Source organism: Schistocerca gregaria, chromosome X (assembly GCF_023897955.1).
Source record: "Schistocerca gregaria isolate iqSchGreg1 chromosome X, iqSchGreg1.2, whole genome shotgun sequence".
Classification (NCBI taxonomy): Eukaryota; Metazoa; Arthropoda; class Insecta; order Orthoptera; family Acrididae; genus Schistocerca; species Schistocerca gregaria.
This window is the reverse complement of record NC_064931.1, coordinates 669,893,211-669,912,910: the sequence shown is the minus strand read 5'-3', so window position 1 is coordinate 669,912,910 and position 19,700 is coordinate 669,893,211. Positions and strand designations below refer to the sequence as shown.

Below are 19,700 nucleotides of genomic sequence, written 5' to 3'. Positions count from 1 at the left end.
GATTGAAGAGAATCATTCAACGTGACAGAAGTGCAACCCTTCCGCAAATTGCTGCAGATTTCAATATTGGGCCATCAAGTGTAAGGCTGCCAACCATTCAATGAAACATCATCGATATGAGCTGAAGGCCCATTCTTGTACCCTTGATGACTGCAAAACACAAAGCTTACGCCTTGCCTGGGCCTGTCAACACTGGCATTGGACAGTTGATGATTGGAATCACCTTGCCTAGTTGTAAGAGTCTTGTTTCAAATTGTATTGAATGGATGGACTTAAACGGGTGTGGAGACGTCATGAATCCATGGATACTGCATGTCAGCAGGGGATTGTTTAAGCTGGTGGAGGCTTAATAATGGTGTGGAGCATGAGCAGTTGGAATGATATGGGGCCCGTGATACATCTAGATAAGAGTCTGATAGGTGACATATATGTAAGCATCCTCACTGATCACCTGCATCCATTCATATCCATTGTGCATTCCGACGGACATGGGCAATTCCAGCAGGACAATGTGACACACCACACACCCAGAATTGTACTTAGTAGCTCCAGGAACACGCTTCTGAGTTTAAGCACTTCTGCTGGCCACCAAACTCTCCAGACATAAATATTGTTGATCATATCTGTGATGCCTTGAGATATGCTGTTAAGAAGATATCTCCACTGCCTCATACTCTTATGGATTTATAGACAGCCCTGGAGGATTCGTGGTGTCAGTTCCCTCCAACACTACTTCAGACATTAGTAGAGTCCCTGCCATGTCATGCTGCGGCACTTCTGCTTGCTTGCAGGGGCCCTACACAATGTTTGGCAGGTGTACCAGTTTCTTTGGCTCATCGGTGTAATTCTATATTCTTCGAATTTGATTTTATATGGTGCCAAGCAATAAAACCAATAGGCCTAGCTACAGTTTGTAAAAATACACCAGTCAGTTGTGGGGACAAGTTAATGTCCTAAAGGTGATGAAAAGGATGTGAAGCCATTAAACATATTTATATTTTCCCCCCTTACTTCAATGTCATACTGATCTATTCTTTACCTCAGTTGTCACTTGCTAAGAAGCTAGGCTTAGATACTGTCTCTTATTATTCAACTTAATCAATTTCTTTGTCCACTGTTACACACAGCCCTTTCTTGCACATCACTCCCATTTTAATGTTTTCTAGTTTATGATTATTTGATGGTAGAATTAACAATTCAGTAGTTACAGAAAACTATTGTTTTGTTGCACATTACATTGCATTTACCGATGACACATGTGAAGCTAGACATATAGATTGCCAACTGTCATCATTAGTCTTTAAGAATTTAAATAGACTACGATTCTTAACTCTAATTGTAACTAGTTCAAATAGGTGAGTCTTTCCTCTGAACTGCCATTTTATCACAAGCGCTTCTGACTTCATGGGCACAAGCATTTTTTGCCTCAACATGTGCTATGAATGAATAAGGGCAAGAGGGATTAGCCCTTGGTACTTGTACTGTATCTGGAGAGAAAACTGTCCAATGAGCATTAATTCATGCATAAGTTGGCATTCTTGTTGGCTAGTTTATTAACCAGGTATAGTACATTGTAACACTGCTTGATAGAAAGCACAAATTAAAATATGGCCTCAAAGTTCATCCTACATACTTAGTAATTTAATGTGTAAATTGAAGGGGGCAGGGGAAGAAGGGAAAGGAAGAGTATCATTGCTGTCAGCTACGTCGGTACATGACACAGAATCAGTGGCAACGAGTGAAAATGTATACCAGACCAGAATTCGAACCTGGGATCTCCTGTTTACTAGGCAGGTGCGTTAGCCTGTGCGCAAACCGGGATGCAGCATTATCGCAACTGCACAGCCTATCTAGTCACACCTCATGGCCAATCCACACTTCCATCGAGCACCATGTATCCACAGTCCCTATCCATTTCCTCCATGTTCACTACTCTGACATTACCGCACAAGGTTGTATGTGTCTGTGCACCTGCACAACAATTTTTCATTTCTTAGTGATGTGTGATATATATTAAGATTTTCACAGAAGATCTCTTTTGGATTACAAAACTGTGCAGCTGACAAAAGAAAGGAAAATAAGTTATTTTCCATTCAAACATCTGTAAACATAGTCATATTTACATGCCCATTGTAGCAACGGCAGAAATGGTGGATGTGACTTGAGAATATAGTGCTAAAATATTTTTATGCAAAACATATGTTTATTTCTTGTACATGTGTTCAACATATAGATATTCATTGTCTAAAATGCAAATTTCATCATCATTCTTCCAGTCCTGAAATTTTTACAAGTAGTGAGTAGGTTTTCAAATTTAGCTTGCAGAATCTTTCAGCTGGATCAAGTTTTATTGGAGTCACTAACTTCATTCCCCCACCCTTGTCGTTGAGTTACTATGGAACAGTGAACAGGAGGTAGCTGTCATAAGATTAATATTGTTGCTAATTCACCAACATGTATCCATCATCTGTTGGTTGACTCTGAGCTCCACTATTGCTAGTGCCTTCCTTCAGAGTATCAACATTAATTGGTAGGATGCTGCACTTGTATTTGGGAGAACTGCATTTCAAATTCCTGTTCAACCATCCTTATGTAAGTTTTCTATGGTTTCTCAAGGTTGCCTATGACAAATGTCATTTTAAAAGCACTCCCTGTTTCCATTCCTAGGTCCAAACATTTGTATCTAATGTCCTTATCAGTGGAATATGAACTATGTGCTTTCTTCCTTCTGTTGAGATTCATGGTAGAAAAACCCCCCATGTTTGTCATTTACAGGACCACAGTTTTCTGAGAAGTAATCTTAGTGAACATTTAAGCAGCATAATTTAAAGGACCTAACACTTCAGTGTCTTATAGAACTACAGAAGACTTTTTTTTATTGCTCTGTGTAGTTTCCTGCCTTTGTACTTCCAAGGAAGTTTATGGACTCATAAACAATAGTTTTCCGTGCTTATTTCTCATCACCTGCAAAGGTATTGAGAATTTCATCCTTGACAGCTTGTATATTAACACATCAATGAAAAACACCATTCTTTATTTTGGATTCTTTAAGTGCTTCATGAATCATATTGTGTGTTCCAGACTGAGACTATCGGTGCCCAAGCTCATCTCCCACAAATATAAAGAGAAAAATAATTTTGTGTAAATCTGATAATTTTCCTGTCATACAAGCTGAGTAAGTGACTGAAGCTGATTGTAAAAAATTAAAATTATGCAGTAAAGTCTTCAGGTTTTTCACTAGTGTCCTTATATCACTAAAGTAATTTATATTAAAAAAAACCTGTACAAATGAAGTATCATATTAGAAGAAAAACTCAATCAAACAGTCTGTACTGTAAAATTATGAGATATAATTGCTGGCTACTGCTTTCCTTCGGGAAGTGAGAGTTAACTAGTTAGTTTAATTTTCTGTGTGTGTTTTGCACAATAATTTGTTGCAATGTGGACCAAGTCTTTTATATACACATCACAAAATATTTTGTAAATAGATGTGATCATTAATAGTGTTCCTCTTCTTTTCCTTTTAAAAGTAAGAAAGAAGACCCACAGATGCAAGTACCCACTGTCATTTACACATCACAATAATAAAATTTATTCCACAGAATAGGAGTTATCAAGAAGTTGTTTTGATTTATTTTCAATTTGAATGTTGTTGTCTGTCAGACATTTTATATCACTGGGTAAGTGATCAAAAATGTTGGGTGCCATATTACGTACCCCTTTCTGTCCTAAAGATAACCTTAATGTGATGTAATGAATGTCATTTTTGTTCTGGTATACTAATTATGTACTCATTGTTCCTTTTGAACTGTAGTGGATTATTTACAACAAACTTTATGAGACAATAAATAAACTGTGAAGCAATAGCCCTTAGACAGGGTTCTAAAGGATGATCATTGTTGAGCACCACATATTATTCTCAGAGACAATTTTTCAGCAATGAAGACATTCTTTTTTAACATATTGGATGTACTAGATATGTTCACCATGTTTTAACCATAAAATTCAATGGACGTATGTCTTACATTTGTCACTTCTGACTTATTTATTGGTGATTTAAACATATGTGTTATGTTTATTACTAGTGAGACTAATTGTTTGGCTTGTTGTAAGTGCACCGCTGATGTCTAGTGTGTGATGGTACCAGTGTTAAGCGAACTGCATGCATGCTTGGAATATCGTTGAAGGTTGTTTTGTTGTATGGCGGCTGCTATTCTGTGCATCCTTCCCGTGCGTAAAAACATATAAATAGTGAATATGGCTAACAGACATCGCTTGTCTAACTTGGAGACTGAAGAACTCTTGAACAATAGCTCAGAACTTGACGATCTTTTGGACGACATTGGAGATTTTTCAGAAGACTGCAATGACTTGTGAGCTGGAGAGCGAAACCTGTGCTGCTGATAGAAACGTTGGTAGTGTGTATAAACAAACTAATGCACAAGTTTCTGTTAGTGAGGTTTGTCATTCAATTTAACAGCCTGCCCTTCATAATGAATGGTGTAGTTTTCATGCACTCCACGAATTATCTCTGTTTGAAGAAACTCGTGGAATTCAGGTTCCTTTCAATACATTATCAACAGAACTAGACTGTTTGTTGCAATTTTCTGATCACACCATGTTTCTAAAAGTAAAATCAGAGACAAGTATATATGCTACTGATACTATTTCTGAACTTCGCTGTCAGAACAGAATCAAACCAAAATCTGTATGGAAGAAACAGAGCAGTGAGGATACATGAAGTAAATCAATTTTTTGCAATCGTTTTGTATATGTGTGTGTTGTAAAGAAACCTAAACTTAGGGATTATTGGTCTGAAGACCCTGTGCTTGCTTCATCATTTGCTTCTCAGCTAAAGTCATGAGAAAGATTTTTTCCCGTATTCAGGATGCTGAATGTGAACAATAATGCGCTGTGGATACCTCAACAAGAACCAGGCCATGACCCTCTGCATAAAATAAGACCTGTTTGGGACTTTTTCACAGAAAGATGCAGAAGTCTTTTAGGAACTGCGAAATGTGACTGTGGATGAAGCAACATGTCCTTTTCGAGGAAGAATTGGATTCTGTGTTTATATGAAAGACAAACAAGAGAAATATGGCATAAAACTGTATGTTGTAAGTGATGCTGAAACATGTTCCATGTGCGGTGCTGAGGTTTACACTGGAGGAAAAGGAAATGTTGCCAATTCTGGTCAAATACCTGCTGCTGAAGCTGTTTTCCTCTTACTTGGGAAAGGGGCATGTGGTATACATGGACAGATTTTATACAAGTCCTGCAGTCCTTGAAGAACTATGGGAAAGAAATACATTGGGAGTTGACACTATGATGAAGTACATGATAGGTTTGTCTAGAGACCTAATAAATCAAAACCTAAAGAAAGGAGAAATGACATTTCATTGGAAAGGACATATTTTCTGCTTGAAATGGAAAGACAAATGTGATGTACACATGTTGTCAACACGGCTTAAAATGACTGCTTTGCATGTCAGTGTAAAATCCAGGAGTGGTTATGTTGAGGTGGTAAAGCCAGACGTTGTACTAGATTACAACTTGTCTAAAACAGGTGACCAGTTGAAGAGTTACTATCCCTTCCAGCGAAAGACTGTAAAATAATGGAAATAGATTTTCTTCCATATTTTTGTGAAGGCAGTTGTGAATGCAAACATTATTCACAGTATCAAAATATAAAAAAGTGTGCATTAGCAGATTTTTATCTATAAATTAGCAAAGCAATTGGTTCAAAAAAGAGGAGTGGAACTAAATAAAGATACATGTTCAGCGTCTGGAGTTGTAAGTGCAAACAGGTTCACAGCATACCATTTTCCCGAGAAACTGCCACCAACAGAAAAGAAAACAAACCCATCTAGAAGAGGCAAGGTCTGATGGGAACAAGGGAAAGCTGCAGGAAAGGTAGTAAGGAGAGACCAGATACTACTGTCGGCCATGTAACACAGGCCATTATGTTCACAAGTATTTTGAAAGATTTCATATCCAAGTGATGTTCACTAATTTGTAAAAATGAGAAAAAATATCACAATAAAACACTTTATCTATAAATGAAGCATTTAGTATTCCCTGCTGACAAGTGATTTTAGATCAATAGCCTACCATTCCCTACGACTTACGAAAATTTTGTCTGCTTCAGGGAAAAATAAAAATCCTGAAAAACAGTATTGTTATAGTAATGTCTACAAATCCCTCTGTAATTTATTTGTGATAAATGTATACATATTCATGAAGAGGATGGATGAGTTAAGCTGATATACTGCCTAAAGAGGTAAGTGAATTTGCAAATTTATTAAATTGTAAATTGTAGCAGATTTCCTCAGGATCCAGGTATTAACTTGATTGCCAACCCATTAGGCTCCAATGTGTTACGGATGACAATATTGTAAAAAGAATAGATCACTACTCACCATACAGAGGAGATGCTGAGTCACACAGGAACAAGAAGAAGACTGCTTGCTTTGTGTTTAGGCGCGCCCGTACACACACACACACACACACACACACACACACACACACACACACACACACACACACACACACACACACACACCACACACACCTGAAGTGAAATAGGTTGGGAGAAGTTTGAAGGAAGGGTAACTAACTGTTGCCAACAGGTGGATCCCTCTTATCCTGGAATCTGATGGAGTAACCCTTCCTAAATATTTTGGGAATGTGGTATAGTTGTCACATGACAGGCACAATGCCTGCAGTATAGACAGTTTGAGACATTTACCAAATAAAATAATGGTACAAAGAGAGAACATCACACACACAGTTGGCTGTGGCTCGTTGAGGAAGAGACCAGTGTGTTAATTTTTTATGTCATTTATACCTAGGGTACACACTTGAAGAAGGAACAGCAGATAATTAGTTATTTCATGTGATGGAATTCCCTTCACGATATCTTGCCTGCACATTGTTGATGATATTGTTCTGCAATTTATTTATTTATTTATTTATTCATCCAAGGATCATCTCACAAAGATACAGAATTTGTCAAGGTAATACAGCAATACCCCAAGCAAAGTTTAACACCCAGCATACATAACATGCTTTAAGAGGATAGGTTGGAATAAGAGTTCGGCATCCTAACAGATGCAGTGCCTCGTTTGGTAATTAACTATTTTACAATGTTTCTTCATTTACACACAGATTGTTCCTGGTATTCCTGGTAGGCAGCTAAATAAAACATAGTTTCCTTCTCCACTGCCCACCCACTGGGGACATCTACTGATGACTACTGGACTGATTCTGATAACTTGTAATGTAAAACATAGTTCCACTCTTCAGTGCCACTTGCCTCAATTCCAAACTTTACGTTCAACTGTCCACATGAAAAATTAAGCCACCATACATTACTGTTATGCTTTATGGATCTTCGCACCTGATCCTTGTGAGAGCAGTAACCCATAATCCTGTATTGAAATGTGACAAGGTACTTTAGTATCACCATTCATTACTATCCACTACTCCGAGCTTCTACATGATCTTTAATTGTGTAATATCCATTACTTGTGGAGGACGTTTTAGCTGCCTTTTTATACAAATGTGTTTTAGTAATATTTTTTTCACTTCTTTTGACAATTTATTATACAATTTTGTACCCTGGTACACTGTTTTGAGTTTTTTCGTTTGTCCTGGGTAAATGTAACTCCAAACTAGCTCTTCTTCCATTACTATGGATAGACCTGTTGGTGCAGAATTTAGTGATATTTTCCCTGATAATCACCACAGATTGGTGTATGTCCTCACTTGGTGCAGTAAGGATGCCTAATTTTTTAAGTAGCTCCATAGAATGAGCCGGAATTCTACTTCCAGTTATTATTCTTATGGCCCTTTTCTGCAATTGAAAAACTGTGTGCATGCTTTGTGACATCAGTCCCCAGAAAAGAATTCCATAGCCAAGAACTGAGTATATTTAGGCATAATATTTCATGACAGTGGCTATTACAAACTGATGCTAACATGTGAAAAGCATAGTATGCGGATGACATTCTCTTTGCCAGTATCTTTGTATGTAAAGGCTATGTTAGCTGACAGTTAATGTTCATCCCTAAAAACTTTGTGTTTTTGCTGCGCAATCTATAGATTTGTCATCTTTGCTTAAAGTGGCCTTTCTTTTTGCTGATATTCATACTGTTCATTTTCTTTTTGTTCAGTACTAATTTATTAAATACTGCCCAATTTAGTGTTTCATTCTCTTTCTCTAAATCAGTTCTGGTGTTTTATCAGTGACTACTGTGTTGCTGTCATTGGCAAAAAGGACTTTTTTCCCATGTGTTACATTGTCAGGAAAGCCGTTGATATATATTATGAATAGAATTGGACCCTGTACACTACCTGAGGAAAATATATGTTTATCTTGTTCGACAATTGCTTTACAAAAAATTTAACATCAGCAGCTGTGTGAACAGTCTCCAGCTTCTGCATCCTCTTTTTCCAAGTACGACTAAAACCACTCATTTGCTGTCCCTCTTAAACATAGTGCTTATAGATCGCTTAATAGTATTTTATGGGCAACAGTGTCAAAAGCCTTGGACAAGTCTAAGAAAATGCTTTTAACATAATCATCCTATCGAGGGCTTCCAGTACCATCTCCATGAATTCTTCAATGACTGATATTGTACTTCTTCCACTTCTGAAACTAAACTGTGCTTCATTAAGGAGGTTCTTTTTACTCGTGTAACTTATCAGTCCATCTTTCATGAGTGCTTCAAATGACTTTGAGAATGAAGACAGCAGTGAAAGAAGCCTTTAGTTTCCAATTTTTTCCACACTGCCATTCTTTAGCAAGGGCAGCACTTGTACATGCTTTATTTATTCTGGGAAAAACACCTGAACTAAAATATTCATTTATTATGTCTGTTAATTGGTCTTATATGCACGCCTTCAAAACAGAGACAGAAACCTCACCTGTGCCTTCCGACTTTCTCTTTAAATTGTTGTGCTGCATTCTTAACTTCAATGTCTGTTGTGGGAAACATCATGACTGTGCTTGTTGGGTAAGAATTTGTGGGTGCTACATGTGTTTTAGAAAGACTTTTCTGCAGCTTCTTTACAATACTAGAGAAACAGTCATTTACAAAAGTTGCTAATTTCTGAGGACTTCCTGTTATTCTATCCCCATTTTTGAGTTGTTACCCCTGTGTCTGCTCTTTCTAGCTTCTTGTTTTATAACCTCCCACACTACTTTGATTTTATTTTCTGAGTTATACATTAATTTGTCATTGAATGTTTTTTTTAATACATGCAGAACCCTCTATATTTTTCATGTACCTGTGATGGTGTTCAAGGAACTGTGGGTTAGTGCAATGCTTTTACAAGGAACTGAGAAATTTAAATGTCTGTGAGAACTTTCAAAAATCTGCAGTTATCCTTCTGTTTTCCTACCTGCAGCAGTGAAAATGTCTACTTTTGGAAGGGTCACCTCAAAAATTAATTTAAATAATGTGCAAAATTTATAGGACTTAGCATTTACATTGCTTTCCGTATACATTACATTCCAGGATTGATTTGCCAATAGCTCGAAAAAGTATATATCTTATGATCTGAGAAAACCCTTATGTAGGCCTGCAGTTTTGTGGGTTTCACTGAGCCTGTCTTTAGCTCTATTATCTGACAGCAAGAATTTGAAATGCTATGATCTCCTATAATACCTTACAGTTTTCCCTGTCAGTGTCGATAAGTACTTGGTCTAAAATTTAAACTGAACTTCTTAAAATGTGCATTTGTTTGCAAGACAGTATACTGTATGAGGCAGATATTTCATATCTCTTGTGACCAACAGAGATAAATGATGCTTTTTGTTATAAATAGATTTAGTGAAATACTGGTCTCCAGAGACAATGAAAACCACTATAAAGTTGAGGACATGTATTAAAACACATGCAAATCACTGCATTGCTGTGGACACTAATATCATAGGTTAAAGTTTGTTTTCCACTCACAGACTGAATATGGTAATTATTACTACAACAGGAATTTCTTGTTAGTGTAATATTAACTTGGCCGCCATTGGGGGAATGATGTTTACAGGGCTGAATAATAGTCCTAGATTCTTTCTAGGAATATCACAAGTAGGTTTCGTTTGAGTAATTTTCAGTATCTGTGACTTGAAGCTTTTAAGTATTTCTGCCATGCTGCAGATTTTATGTCAGTCAAACCTGATGAGAACTTATTGAAGTTGAGCTGTAGTCCAGTATAGGTCATTAGGTGACCCATTGATCAGCTAAAGCCTGGTCTTTGCTTTACCTCATAGTGAAATTCCATGAACATGGATTAATAATTTAATTGTGAACAGTTTCCCTCCAATACACTGTTTGCTTTATTTTTCAGTTCTGGTGCTAAATCTGTGAAATTAGTATCATTTTCAAACTGAATGAAGCTGGAGTTACCTGGTACACTGTGTGGTGAATTAGAATAATGTGTATTAGGAAAACAAATGGCTCAAATACAGTTTTGGTTCACTGTCAGGTAGGCTGTTGGGATATATATAGCTAATGTAAAATGGCAAGACATTAATAATGAAAATACTTTATAGACACACAGTTATGCTGAAGCCTTGTACGAAACAATCCATCCCACTCTCCTTAAGTGGAGATAGTTTGTCACTGACTCATCCACAGTAGATAACAATGCACTGTAAGAAGTTTTTTTTCAATGGAGGACACTGTACACCTCAGACCTCATAAGAAAATTATATTGCCTTCAAGATATAGAAAGATACTCTTTCACTAAAAGGCTCTTGAAAATTATTTTTGACTGGGAATTGCACTTTTACAACAGCATCTTGTACACAGCAGAATTTTTGGTTATTGTGTATTAAGTGCCAAATAATGTAGAAGTTTACCAACTCACTAAGATATTTCCAAGTGCTATTGTACAGCTTAAATAATTGATCTTAAGCCTCAATTATTTGAAGGACAAAAATAAACTGAAACATCAGTGATGGAAATTATCACAGATATTGAAGTGTTCAACTATTACAAAATATCTGCAGTAAATTCTCAGTGCAATTTATTCTGAACAACAGCTTCGTGGCTCAGTAGGTTAATGCCAGAATATAGATGTCAAGGCCCTGGCTACAATTCACTGTCAGCCCTAAGATGTTTTCTCTTACTTCTTTCAGCACTGCCAAGTATACATTAACATGAAAAATGCAGAGCTGCATCATAAACTGTAGGTCCCAGCATGAGTGGCAGGATCAGCCCTTTCAAAGGTCTAGATCATACCATCTCCGATGCTACGATACCTAATAAAATATGGTGGTGCACAATGCTGCCATCAACATTTTTCATTACTTATCCAATGACATAAAATGTCTGACTGACAATTTTAATAGTTAGCAGCCTTTTATCAGCAATTAGACCCAAAGTGTTTAATAAAACAATACTTTGGAAATTATAGTAATCATAAAAACTATTGATTTTTCCAAGATTTGAGATAAATCATTGGAAAGAATAGTTTTTCTTACAAGAAATCAGTTTTATTCACATTTTTGGTAAAGAACAGTGACACATTTAATAATAAAAAAACACACTAATATGATGAAGATATTTCATAAAAAATATATGTATCTGTCTAAGTATTTGTTCCTTATGTTTTCATGAATTGCTTACTTCTTTCAATAAACAAAGAATTTTACTGACTGTGACAATTGTTGTGGAAGCCTACACTTACGTGCTTCTTTAAGACTTCTTCCAAGTGACACTGAGAGAACACTACTTTAGTATTGTATGGAAAGAAAATGAGAAATCAAAATAAAAAGGAGAAATATTTATGGCACCAAAAATAGGAGTATAAGAAAAAGAAGTATACAGAAAATATCAATTTTGTAAATTATTATAGCATCACATTATTTGTGAAACTCAGTAAGTTATGATTTAATATAATGATTGTGAAAGATATGGAAACTGGTCTCTTCCCACGATAAACAATATGAATACCTGGAACACAAGTAAATGAAATTCTCATCGAGTGTCACAGCACCTTACAACAATAAGGAGATGCATGATTGTTGAGACAAACAAAATGTCATACAAAACTGAAGTTGATTCAGTAATGAAAAGAAACAATCAAAGATCTGTAAGAGCCATGTTTCATTGATGTGACAAGGGAGGGAAGAAGAGGGGAAGGTATATTGCACATGTTTCAAATCTAACAACAATGGATAACATTCCTATTCAATACAATATCCAGAAGTTAAACAAAGCAATGAAAACCAAGTGGCTTCAAATGACTGCTGAAAAAACTGAAGAGGAAACAATACTTAGAATACAAGAAAACTGTTGCAGAATGGGCATTATATAACATTAAGCTAAGACTGTCACAGAAAATAAGTGAGGAGATTATTGTCCAAGGAAGGAGAATTCATATAATGTTCCATTTAAGTTCCATATGAAGGCCATGTTTTAAAAAGTTTATGAAATTTAGTTGTGTGCATCACAAAAAAAATGGAAGAGCTAAACAATTTGTTTTTAGTTGACACATTAACACAGTCCATAGGGACTTTGGAAAGTCAGTTACACATGTCAACCAACGCAAAGACCACTGTGCACCAAAACTGGTGCACTGTCAGAAGAGAGCGAACATTCTGGGTCTCTTGCAGTATGGATAACAGATGAATCTTGGTGTAGTACTGCAGTGGTACAGCAACTATAAATGTATTCAAAATTTGAAGCACACTAGACAGTGCGATATTCGCAAGCAAAATGTCTCAACTGCCCATAGATTCAGCACAAAATTCTGGCTATATATGGACCAAATGCAATGTCACACCCAGCCACAGTGAAATGAAACCAACTATTTAACCATGGCCACACAGATGGGATGATGCCGACTGTAGAGTCATTATCTTGCACCACGTGATTTCCATCTTTTTGGCAAGTGAAAAGAACATATTGAAGGAAAGAGATTTTCCAATGGTGAAGACTTTCACACAGTGATTCTCGAATGTCTTCATGACCAAGGTGCAAAATCCTATTGTCGTGGAACTGAATGACTGGTAGAACATTCCAATTACTGTTTATGCAATTTTTATGACTATGTTGAAAACTATTGTCATGTATCTGTATCACTTTGAAGACTAACATTCAAAAACAGACATTAGGCCTGCCAAATATGTAACTTACTTTTTGGTGTGCCCTCCTACTTTCAGCACCATACATTTCCAACGTGTTACTAACATTCAAATGATGATTTTTTTTACAATTTTAAACATGGCTGTGAGCCAGAAATCATACGAGGATATGATTTGTATAATATAGCCAACCGGTTGAAATAATATTTAATGTGATCTGGTGCTGACACTGATTATGGGTGTCTTCATCACACTCAAAACCATTAACATACAGGAAAACCAATAATCATTTAGTTCAATATGATGTCTAGTGCAGTTATATGTAGTAACTGAGTCAATAAAAGATACAGTTCTGCTGTGAAAAAAAGGAATCTGTGGGAACTGTAATATTGAAATTGTGTAACTAAACAAAGACCTTCCAAGTTTACAAAAAAATCGTGTATGTTTTAAGGCATGACATTTTGCAACTAACAAATAAAAACTGTAAGCTGAAGAAATTCCATCATGTTCCAAATGATAAAACACGGTAATTACAGAATGATAATCTGGAGAGTTATGAGTAACTGAAGGAAAGTGTCCAACAGGTAATGAACGTAGCAAATCGAATTATGTTCACTGATATAAACAGGTACTATGTACTGACGACAAATAGTGATGGTTACAATAAGGATGACAGACTTCGTAAATAGTGTGTGAATAGAACAACAAACCAGTCCACAAAAGAATAATACAACTGAAATCAATATACGGCACCTAACACTAGTGAAGTTGTAGAATCAGATGGAAAAAAAGAGAATTAGCGAGGTCAACAAACCATGTAAACAATGTGAATTTAACGGCAACTTACTTGGAAATCAACAATGAAGTGCAATGTACTTTAGTTAGCTTATAGAAATGGAAGAAAGCTAGCTGCTACAGTGTACAAAGCTTGAACCCTAACATCCAAGTTAGCAGTGTGGTGGAGCCAGGTGTGCAAATGAAAATCATCATAGTGGACATAGATTTAGATGCACAATGTTGCATGACCATGATTTTGTTGTTAGTATAACAGGTACAAATGAAGTGGCATGTAGTGAGCCAATATTTGTATTGGAGGTCTGACTAAGTTTCTAGAACAAAACAAACACAAAAATAACATTGTTGCTACAGTTTCACATCTTCACGATTTAGCACACAAATTGTGTGTTAAGAAAGAAATAAGAAAAACAGTTGCAAGAACTAAGTTATTATGATTAAATATGTTTTATTCTAGATATTGATACATTAGATACAAGCATGCACACTAAACATGAATTACATTTGAACTATGAGAGTAAACGTTTTTTGTGTGAAAAATTACAAAAATTGATTACAGAAAAGACTGAAGTGAGTAGTTTAATATGTGAAAATAGTTAAACAGCGAGTGAACTTTTTTTAGTGCAAATCAGCCTTCAGTGTGCACACAAAAAAGCAAAACACCACAGACAGAACTAAAAACGGTGAAAAATTTAAAATAATGTTCCAGAATGTCCAGTACATCACGAAGTAAATAGAACAAGTTGATGAATTTCTAGGAGAGAGTAAACCTTACTTATATATTGAGAATGAACCAGGATGCAAGACAAAAGAGATTCATAGTTTTAACTTCAATAATTACAAACCTGTTAGGAAGATGTACAAGGGTGGTGGTGCAGGCACGATGCTAGAAGTAACAACCAGTGTGAAAACCCTGATCATCTTCGTAAACTCACTGTGGAGATGTCCTTTGAATCACCAGCAATAAAAATAAACACAGGCAAAATTAACTTCATAATCGTAAGCCTATATAGATCACCAAATAGTGGTGTAGATGACTTACTCTGCCATTTAGAACAACTATTAACAAACAAAAAGCAGATTATAATAATAGGAGATGTCAACATAGATTCTTTAAACTATCATGTAAATTATCTCAGGTATTCTGACTTGCTACATTGCTACAGCCATATCCATATAAATTTGTTACCAATGATGATAACACCTGACCCACAATCTGGCACTAACTGTGTTGTAACTTGAGGAGGACATTGCACGCAGAGACTGGTACAAGATAAACAAATCAGCTGATATTAATGAAAAGTACAGCCAGTTTTATGAAATTTCTTACCACAGTTTTAATTAGACATGTCTAGTAATAAACAAACTAGGGAAATCAAAGTACACAAAGAATCTTAAAATTCAGGCAGAAATCCACAAATTAAAGGAAAACATGAAAGGCCTATATGTGCTGTTCATAGATACAAAACACCAGTACTTTCTAACAAGGTACATAAACACCAGAAAAACATGCAAGGAATCCCTGGAGACTCTAGAAACACAATATTATGCTGAACAGATAAGTGACTCCAGTAACGATAATAAAACAGCTTAGAATATAGTAAGCAAAGAATGTGAAAATAAAGAGAATCCAAGATGCAGTAATATAGCACTAGAAGGAAATTGGTGAGTGAGCGAAAGACACTGTGCGAGGCCTTCATGAAACATTTTCATAAGAGAAGTAAAGAACAAACTGAACCACACTACAAATAAAGTCAGTAAAAATGAGTAATTCAAATAACTAGGAGCATGGGCTTCAAAAAGGAAGATCCACGAAGACCGCAGTAGCAAATTTTATTCACAATCTGTTAAACCGACTGGACAAAGGAAACAAAGTCATTGTGACTTTCCTTGATTTGTCTAAGGCTTTCAATTCTATGAATGATGCAGTACAATTATCCAAATTAGAAACTTATGGCCCAAGAGGAGTAGCACTAAAGTACTTCAGTCTGTGTTACCAACATACAAGACGATGTACTAAACTGTCGTAACAATTAAAGTAAAATCTTAACAGTAAAATCAGCATATAAAACTCTTAACTGCGGAATTCCCCAATGAAGTATTCTTGGGCGATTTTTGTTTACTGTATATGTTACGGACATAACAAGCTGAAAACCTCAAAACTAGTGAATTATGCTGATAACACAGCATTTATTAGCTGGGGTCGTAATGAGCAGCTAGCATCATAAAGCAATAAAGAGAACTCTGTACTGATCATGGAATATCCAACAATAATCAAACTTACATCGAATAAGGACAAGACCGTTGTAATGAAGTTCTAGTTAAATTATAACCAATCTCATACTGAATCACTTTCTTCTGCTGAAACATCTGTTAAATATAGGTTTTTTGGCGTTGTGATTGACAAACATCTTACATGGACTTACACAAGTGTACTGTCATTAATTCACTTGCATTTGCAGTATGGGATTGAAATTTGGGGAGGAGCACCCAAAGTGTACATGGGCTTTAAACTCGGGCTTCGAAATAGATCAATTATGATAATTCCCAATATAAGTACACGTGAATTATGTAGAGACTACTTTAAAAATTGTAATTTACTGACTGTCATTCACTGTATGTTCTTAAGAGAATTATGTTCGTGAAAGAAAATGATTAACTGAATGTAATGGACACAGACATCCATAATTGGATAGTGTTATGCATCAATTAACCAAGTACGATTTTGTATTTTTTCAAATTTTTGCATCCAGTCGTGTGTTAAGGTGTAAACTATCCACAAAAAAATTGTTTGACATCAGTGTGGTCGATTTTTTGACAGGAAGTTAATCTGAACCAAGTACCGAACACTTCACCTCGACTATTAAATTTTGCATCAGTTGGCCAACTGCACAATCCTATGATTTTATTTTGCATCCGATGGCTATGCGGCAAATGAGCACTGCTTGGTCACATGATGCATTGATATTTTGCCCACAGTAAATGTATCAAAATAAGAAATTTCTGTTGTTCTCTGAGGCATGTCGCCGCCGTCGTCGTTCTCCTCCTCTTCCTCCTCCTCCTCCTCCTCCTCACCATCTCAGCCTTTTCCCATGTCATGTGGGCTCGGAGTTGCTTTGCTGCATCCTACTCTTCCATAAATGCCTATACAGTGCTTCTCCAATAGGTCCCCTGTTACCTTGTTTGTCCATCTCAGTTTCAGTCTTCCTCTTTTCCTTGATCCTTCAATTCCCAGGTCTTCTCCCTAAATAGTACTCCGCTCTCCTCTGCACATGTCCATACCGTCTTAGCCCACTTTCTTGGATCTTCTTCCCTTTGGGCCCCACTTTCACTGTTTCCCTGATGTACTCATTTTTATCTATCCTTTCGCATCACCCCACTCATCCACCTTAACATTCTCATTTCTGCCAGTTCCATCTTTTTCTCTCGGGCTTTTGTAATTGGACAAGTTTCTGCACTATACAGCATCACAGGCCTCACCACAGACTTGTAAAGCTTTCCTTTCATTCTGCAGCTAACCTTCTTGTCATAGTACTCCAATCAGTTTCCTCCAGTTCATCCATCCACTATTTATCCTGTGCTGTATTTCAGCCTCCTGTCTACATTTTAAATTTCTAGAACCTTAGTAAAATTCAAAGCTTTTATGACAATTTCATTTCTAAAAAAATATTGTAGAGATTTATGCAATAAATATGTATGCAATAATTTTGTAGGGTTGTAATAGGTATCAAGTACTGATATATTCAAATAAGGCATGCAAATATTCAGAATCAATGTTAGTACCTATGTTCATGTATCAGTAAAATACATACATCTTCAAATTCACTACAATGCATTATTTGTTGTCATAATGTTTTAATTTATAGAAATTTTTTAAATTGCATTAGAAACAATACAGTATTTTCTGACACTGTTGGCATAGCAGATGTAGGTTTTGCACATCATGATCCACTACTACTTTTCACAGCTAGATAATTATTATGTGACTACAAATAAAAATCCAAGCATGACATGGGTTAGAGGTCAGAGAGGGGAATGTATTAGGTTATTCACAGACTGTTCACTCGAAACTGTCACAGAATTCTTTATGTCATTTACAATGTTGTTATCGTTTTCTGCACAACATATACAAACTGGCTTCTTATATACTTCACAGCACTCTCCTCAAATTTCTGAACTCATTTTGTGGAAAGCATCCCACAACTGTCTTCTGCTCTGATGTGTCAAACTCTTCAGCAACCCCTGGTCACCATCATGACTCAAGCTGAGGGATGCTACTTTTTTCTGAACACTATGACGCAGTTCTTTGCTGTTATGATGAGAGGATTTCTGCAAACATCTTTTTCTGCATTGAAAGAATGTTCATAAAAAGTAGGTACATTTAAAATGACGGTATACGCTGCACATGCCAGGCTCCATTCTCGTATGTTCTTACTTCATAAACTACATTCGTGTGGTTATTTATATCTGAGACCTCATCAATGTTACACTCAGCCTCAACCATATTTTCATCTCTGTCTGTCTCTTCCCCTTCAGGACCACAACTACCTGCATCAGATTCTGTCCCATTTTGTGAGTACTGTTTTTCAGACAACTCTGATTCACTGTCACTTTCTGAGGTTTCAACTTCTTCCTTTATTTCAATCTCTTCCATAGAGAGAGAGACGGAGTCAAAAGTATTCTGTTCACCATCTTGTTCTCGTTCTGCACTCCCACACATTACATTACTCTTGGAGCTGGCACACCCTGTTCTATCATCCACTCTGTCATTTACATTATTCTGATCAGAAACTACAGTATCCACTTCATGTAGGTCCAGGATTTCTTTTGTGCCTCCAGTGGGTGAAGAACTAGTACTAGTAAATGTCCCAGCAGCTGACACCATGATTATGGGCTCAACTGATGACGACATTGCACCATATTCTGATGCTGACTTTGAGACACTGTCTTCTGTTATACATGTTGTTGTGCTGGTACTCTCTTTTGTGTTTGCTTCCAGTTGGGCTGTTTCTCCCATACTTGCTTCAATATGTGCATTATCAGTGCTACCTACTGGTGATGGTGTGTCGTTTGTCTCTTCAGTGGGACAAGTGCTGTGTGATGTGCTTATGCAGGTCTCAGCAGTCGACAATGTTTCTGGATTTCATTGTTAATGTTGTGGCATCACACTGAGGTGCAGATTCAGATATACTACCTCCTTCTATAGTGGCTTCTGTATTGGTCTTCTCTTTGATGCTTGCTTCTAGATGGAATCTTCCCATTAAATTCCCATTTGATTGCGTGCCTGCTGCTGCTGGCTGTACTGCATCACCACTGGATAGTGAAATCACATTTAATTCTGTAGACAGTCTTCTTTTTAATGCATTCATAATATGCTATATAGTAAACACCTAATGGGTGAATGGCATGTGCAGCTTGACACCAAGTGAAAAACGCCAGCTACCATATTCTCAAAATTATGGTCACTTAATGTATCACCAACTCCATTAGCACATTTCTGAAGATGTGCTGCCGCATCCTGAAGTAAATGTGCGAACACATCAACAGTTTTTCGAAAAGTGTCACCCAACTGTAACTGAGGAGGCGCTGATGCTGCCCGTCGACGCAAGTATGGGTGCATTTCTAAATGTGCAAAGTGCATGAGCGGGTTGTGAAGCTGCACTGTCATCTGCAAAGGTGCTGTGGATACAGAACATGAAGTTGGTGTGACAGACCTCCTACTACGGTGGCTGTTAATAATCTCTCTGTTTCTGGATGACTGGCCATCTTTAAATACTTCACTCATCATCTTGAGAGTTGTGATAGTTTCAGA

General features: G+C 36.6%; 2 protein-coding genes across 2 annotated transcripts in view; both read right to left on the bottom strand.

Annotated features, from left to right (window-relative positions):
* Positions 1 to 19,700, bottom strand: part of LOC126298264 (uncharacterized) — a 226,816-nt gene that overhangs the window by 167,337 nt on the left and 39,779 nt on the right. The window lies entirely within an intron of this gene.
* Positions 1 to 19,700, bottom strand: part of LOC126299026 (protein GVQW3-like) — a 168,570-nt gene that overhangs the window by 132,061 nt on the left and 16,809 nt on the right. The gene's annotated exons all lie outside the window — the stretch shown is intronic.